Raw genomic sequence first — 6,765 nt, forward strand, 5'->3', positions numbered from 1 at the left:
AAATGTTGAAAAGGATAGAAGAGAAAAATGAGGAAGATTGTAGGAGAAATGATGAGATGAAAAGTCAATTGTCATCAATGTTGAATGTAAATAAAGTTTCTACAACTTTGTTAGATATGGAAGATGATGACGATGATCGTTTTGAGAGATCCAAAGTGTGTGAGGAGAATGTTAGAGAGCCTATGAGTGAGGAAAAGGGTGTAGAGATGGATGTTCCTAAAGAGAGTTTGCATTTTGAACCTCCTTTCCAATTTAAATTTCATTCCATTGAGCCTTTAGATGGAGTTGAAAAAAAACTAAATTTTTTTGCTTTTCTTAATGTTGAGGAGATGGTAATTCAAGTAATGAAGAATGGGACATTAAAATTTTTTAAGAGTGGAGAAGTTGTGAGGAGAGAGAGGGATGATGAGGAGGATGAAGTAGTTTCCATGGGAGATTGGATGTTTGAGGGTGGTGAGGACCAAGAGATTTTGAGTGTTGAAAAACCAATTAATGAGTCAATTCCCCACCCACTTCCCTTGATTATGATTTCATTCCTCCATTTTATTTTTGAAAACCAATCTTCTTCCACCAGATCTCCTTTACATGATAACCGTGGTTGCTTTGAGGGTTAGTCTTTGAGCTTAAATGATTTTGATATAGACGAGGTTCAACATGAGAGGGTTGAGGAGGTAGAGCTTACTTTTGATGATTATGAAGATGAGAGTGAAGTGTTTGGTGAGGTTGAATCTCCAACTCCTATCTTAAATCTTCAACCATTGCCTTCCTCTTTCACCTTTGATGACCCCTTCTTTTCTACATTTTCCACCATCAAGAAGGATGAGGACTTTTTAGAGGGAGATTGTACTTCTCATGTTTATCTTGAGCTACCTCCTAAGTTCGACCCTCAACCCTTTGATGAGCTTTCTTTGAACCTTGATGATGATTTGAAGCTTTTGAGAGTTCATTTGGGGTGTGAAGTCTATGAGGAGAATGTGATTGAGAATGAGCTTAATTTGAATAATGATGATTTGGAGGAGAGCCCTTTGGATGTGAGTGAATTGGATAAGAGAGATTGTGTTTCAATGGATAGTGGTGTAAGTGAGTAAGCAATTCCTATTCCTTCACCTTACACCTCATTTTCAAGAAAGTTAGATCTTGTTTCCTCTTATCCCATGTCATTACCTGTTTTTATCATATTCCCTCCTCTTGATGAGCCTTTAGTCCCCCAAGTGCCTCATTTGATGACTTTTGAAGATAATGGTGAGATTTCCAACCAAAAATATTTTGTTGAGAAGAGAATTCCTTCTTGTTTTTCTTTTATTTCTCTTCTTTTTTCTTACATTCTTGTTTTTCCCTTCTCTTCTTCCCCTTTTTAGCATACCTCTTCTCAACCTCATATGTGTGCACTTAGCTTGTTACATGCCTTCATTTTGTCATGTGAATACTTACTTTCCTATGAGATGTGTAGCAGTGCATTTGACAAGCTCTTGCGTTCGTTGCAATATTATTTACTAGAGCGGTCAAGCTTGGACCTTAAGCAAGCCTTTCTCGAGAAGCAACCCGTGTTTTATTGCTTTCACTTTCTTTTCTTTTCTTTTTAGAATAGATTTTCTCTCATGGAAATGTTTGTGTGCCTTTTGCCAGGTACATAACTTGATATACTTTGGTGCATTGGTTTGGATCAAGAATCAAGGAAGTTTGGCACCACAATTTCTATCATATGGAAAACATGATTCAATTCTAGAGGAAATTGGCTTTGAAAGGTTTAAGTTGGGTCATTTATTTGTGGGTATTTACACCCACCAACATCTGATAATATCTTCCTTGCTCTTTCTCTAAGGGTTGGTGATTTTTTGGACATGTGTTGGTTTGTTGGATATATTTCTTCCTTTTTCCCCTCCCATGGATTATTTGATTTATGTTTGAGTATGTTGTCTCATTCAAGCTTGGGGGAGGGTATTCTATCATGTTTGGTGGGGTATGGATTCATATATGTCATGCATATTTGTATATGCATTTCCATGTTCTTTTATTTTGAAAAACTCCAAAAAAAATAAAATTGTTTCTATCAAGGCAAATTTGCAACGTGTTTTGTTTTGTTCTAGCTTGCTTTGGACATAATACCCTTGAACTTGTGTAGTTGAATGTTTTTCTTCTTAAATGGTAACGGAGTGTACGGTTTGAGAGTATCTTTGGTTGATTATAGGATAGAGTAGGCTAAGGTAGTGTTTTTAGAACTTTTGGGACCTTGAAGCCAGATTCTAATTGTTTTTAAAAATTTGAAATTGCTCCCTTTTGTTGAATTTTAAACTAATAGTGAGTTATTGCTACAACCATGTGAGGTTTCATTCTTTTCAAGCCTTCTACATATTTTGCATGAGCGCACGTGGATCCTTGACTATTGTATGCTTTATTTAGAATTTGACTCTTGTCTCCCAAGATCGCGACCGAGCCATTTAGGAAGGACAAAAACATCTTTTTGGGGTGGTGAATTTTCTTTTCCTAGTATAGTTTTCTATTTCTTTATTTTGGGTTTTCTATTGTTTCTCATTCCTATTGTAGGTACTTAGGATCAAAACAAACAGTTTGTTGAAATTATGAGAAAAGGTGGATTCTAAATTTTTTCTATTGGAATGGTTAGAACCCATTTCCTACAAGCAAGCTTTGGGTAAGTGTCAACTCAATAAGTGGCTTAAGGCCATGAAATATAGAATGGACTTCATGTCTGTAAAGATATTGTAGGTGTCGCTCGAAGTGCGCCTACGTTAAAAGCATGAGTGAATATGCTTGGCACTCATAGGAAGTGTGAATTAACATATACGATTAGGGACAAGGAAAGTAGGGAGCTGCCAACAAGTTTTTAAGGAACTTGTAAACCGTTCACGGATCATAAAAGGCAACCACGATAAAGGGACAACGATAGGCAACAACGATTGACCCGTGAAGGTTACACCCCATTCATAATCCATGAGATTACTAACTCCATATGGTTCGGAACCACAAAAGGAGGATCGGGGATGATGGTACGAAGTGAGTCATGGAGTCACATTCGCCCGTATTGGCCTCCACTCGATTCTTATAGTGAAAAGTGATTCCTGCAATCTCAAAGGCATACAAACAAAATATTCAATTCGTTCCAAACTATAATTAAGCTAAATTGGTTGAATATTAATGCAACACATAATTCTAAAATATTTGTGACCACTTGATCAAACAATAAGATTAAAAAGGAACCTAAACCGGTTGTCCAAACTATCTTATTAGGCGTGATTTTCAATTACATATTTCCTTTAAACATGCAATATGGTGATCAATAAATAATAGAATAAACATTAATATTGGAAGCAATTTAACAATAATATCGTCAGTCAAATTAAATATAAAATAACCTAATCATGATACTAACAATATAAAATAAAATAAGAGTAATTAAATGATTAACTACTCACTTTCCGCGTTTCCTTGAATTGCTACATCATGAATAAACTATTAGTAACTTTAATAAAAATAAATCAAATGGAAATTAAATTAAATTAAATAAAAAGTAGAGTTAATTTGGTCCAAACCCTCAGTTAATTCTACCTATCACGCCTTGGTAAGTATAGAACTTCAAGTATTGTATGGACTCCTTGGAGTGCTTAAAGGAAGAAATACTGAAAGAATGGGGAGGCTAGTGTTTAGGCTAAAGAGGGAGAAAAGAATGATTTTATGATCAAGCTTGTTTATGTTTTAAAAAAGGGGAGACATGACCTCTATTTATAGAGAAAAAAGAGGGTCGAAGAATCAAGAAAAGATCGAGTTCGAATCGGATTAAAACTCTTGCGATAGACAACAGTTTTTGCAATTTTTGTTTTTATCATATCTTTTGATCCAGAAATCGGAATAAGATGAATAAGATATTGTTGAAAATCTCTTGAAGTCTACTTTCTAAACCAATTAGAATAAGACTAAAATATTTTTTAGAATAAAAGATATGGCCGAAATAGTGAGACGATGTCAGTTTTGGATAGAGTTTGACATTTTATTCATATCTTTTCCGTTATAGCTCGGAATTGATATTATAATACATCATTGGAAAGATAATTTCAAGAGCTATCCAACCATATAAAATTTCGATAAAAAATATGAGGCACGAAAATAATATCTGTCTATCTTTGAACGTCTTTCAATTCGGATAGAAATAGGATTTTCAAAAAAAGGAGTTTTATTCACTTTCAAACTATTTAATCTTATCTTTTCAAAAAGGATAATTAGGATCTTTTAGAAACTTATAGAAGCTTATATTTAATCCTAATTGGTTTAGAAATGGGATTAAATAATTTGGACCCTCCACATGATCATTAGGTCGTAGGTAAGGTGGGCTTAGGTTCGGTTTGGGCTCGGTTTAATATTTTGGCCATAACTTATTCGTTATAAATCGAATTTGGGCTTATAATATATCTTTGGAAAGCTCTTTTCAAACCCCATCCAACTATTAAATCATTAGACCCATATTACGGAACAAAATAAAATGGATTAAACGTTTTATAAAAAGGACACGAAATGAATGATTTTAAAGGATACGAAATGAATTATTTTGGGGTTAAAGGCACGAAAAGAGGAAAATAAATTATGGTTTGGGGAAATGGGATAGAATTTGTGTTGGTTTATGAAATGAAAATATGGATTTAAGCACTCCAAGATTAAATACTAAACCTGACCAATAATGGCGGTGAAAGGTTGTTCATCATCGGGTTTGGTTTTGGGGAGACATTTTTAGGTGTCTACAGATATGTTAGTCCATGATAGTCTTACAAATGGGGTCAAACCTATTATAGATGCGTAAGCCTATTTGGATTCTTCTAGTGTTTGCTGAATTTCGATTACGAAGTTTAGCATTGGATATCAAAATCATCTTCTTGAAATGTTCTTGATGGAGGATATGTATATGATACAACCTAAGGGTTTTGAGATCCAAAAATCATATAAAGTTTTGCAGACTTTAGAAAATTCATTTATAGGTTGAAGTGAGCATCAGGGGGTTGGAACATTCGTTTTGATTAGGCAGTCAAATAGTTTGATTTCCTCAAAGAATGAAAAAGGAATCTTATAGAGACAAGAAGTTTAGTGGGAGCAATTGGTCTTCTTAGTCTTGTATGTAGATGACATATAATTCATATGAAATGACATATCAATGCTTGAATAAGTCAAGGAGTGGTAAAAGAGTTGTTTCCATATGAAAGACTTAGGAGATATTGAGTGCATATTGGGAATCAAGATCCATGAAATGAATCTTGAAGAATGATTGGACAACATTGAGAGTCTTATATATGTTGATAAGGTTCTTGACAAGTTCATGAAGCAAGACTCTAAGAGAGGATGGCTTCCCATGTTTTATGGTATTACGCTCAGTAAAACTCAATGCCTTCAAAGTGGAGTTGAGTCGTATGGATAGTGTACCTTATACTTTTGTAAAAGGGTCCATTATATGTCCATGATATGTACTAAGCAAGATGTTACATATGACTTGTGCATGTGTAGCAGGTTTCAAGTAAATTCAAAATAAGCATATTGAAAGTTACTAAGAACAAATCCTTAAGTACTTGAGAATCACTAAAGGAATGTTTCTAGTTTATGGTGGCAAAAGTGAACAAGTTGTCAAAAGGTTATACAGATGCAAGTTTCCAAACAGCCAAGATGATTTTAGATGTTGAGCTAGATGCATTTTATGTCTGAATGGAGAAATACAATGAGCTTGAAGAGTTTAAAGTAGAATGCTATCACATACTCAATGTCTGAATATGTTTTTTAGCTACAGTAAGAGTAGTTAAAGCGGAAGTTTGGATCAAATTGTCCTGTGACTAAAAGAACACCTTTGCCAAAACAAGGACCAGGGTCACATCACAAATCCAAACAAATAGATATGATACCACCTCATTTATGAGATAAATGACAAGCACGATGTCGTGATCTGAAGAGTTTTATTATGAATGAGAATATCATTTATTAAACCTCTTCCACAGACTAAAGTATGAGAGTCATATTAAAGTCTTGGATTGTAACAAGTTGTATGATTTAAGTTGTGTGTGTTTTGAGAAAACATATTACATAAGTAATATGTCAATTTGCAGAATTATGTTTAAACAGTAATTTCATTTCTTTTAATTATGGTTTTGGAAATTAAATAAAATTTCCAAAATAATTATGAATTGATGGGCTCATCAGGTTGATGACCTGGTTAATGAAACCCTACAGGTGAACAAAATTCATATATTATTTAAGTTCTTAGTTCGAAATCATCAAAGTGGACATAAATGATTTCAATAAATTGATTAGCATGTAAGATTGATTGGATAGCGCAATTTCATGGGCTATAGGGGCATAGTGATGCTTGGTCAATCACTTGGATATGCATAAAAAAATGCATGATCGAACTATTGACCTACTTTGAAGTTCAAGTACAGAGCTTCCGTATATGTTAGTGGATTCCTTTGACATGAGTGGAACATTGATTCTATTCAATGATTGATTTAATTGTGGTTTATTCAAACGTCTATCCGTAATTGGAGATTATAAAAGATGTTTTTTGGTTACTTCAAAAATTGAGAGGGAGCTTTGTTGCTGCAAGATTGGATTGCGTCTACATATTAAATTAGGGAATGTGTCATGGTCGCTTGAAGAGGAAGAATTTAGGAAATATGTGGCCGCATTCAAATGCATTACTCAGTAATCATTTGGTTTTGTAATTCAAACTCAGATTTCAAGAAACGATTTATAGATTAATATGATCTCGACATGTGATGC

This window comes from Chenopodium quinoa, unplaced genomic scaffold, assembly GCF_001683475.1.
Source record: "Chenopodium quinoa cultivar QQ74 unplaced genomic scaffold, ASM168347v1, whole genome shotgun sequence".
Taxonomy (NCBI): domain Eukaryota; kingdom Viridiplantae; phylum Streptophyta; class Magnoliopsida; order Caryophyllales; family Amaranthaceae; genus Chenopodium; species Chenopodium quinoa.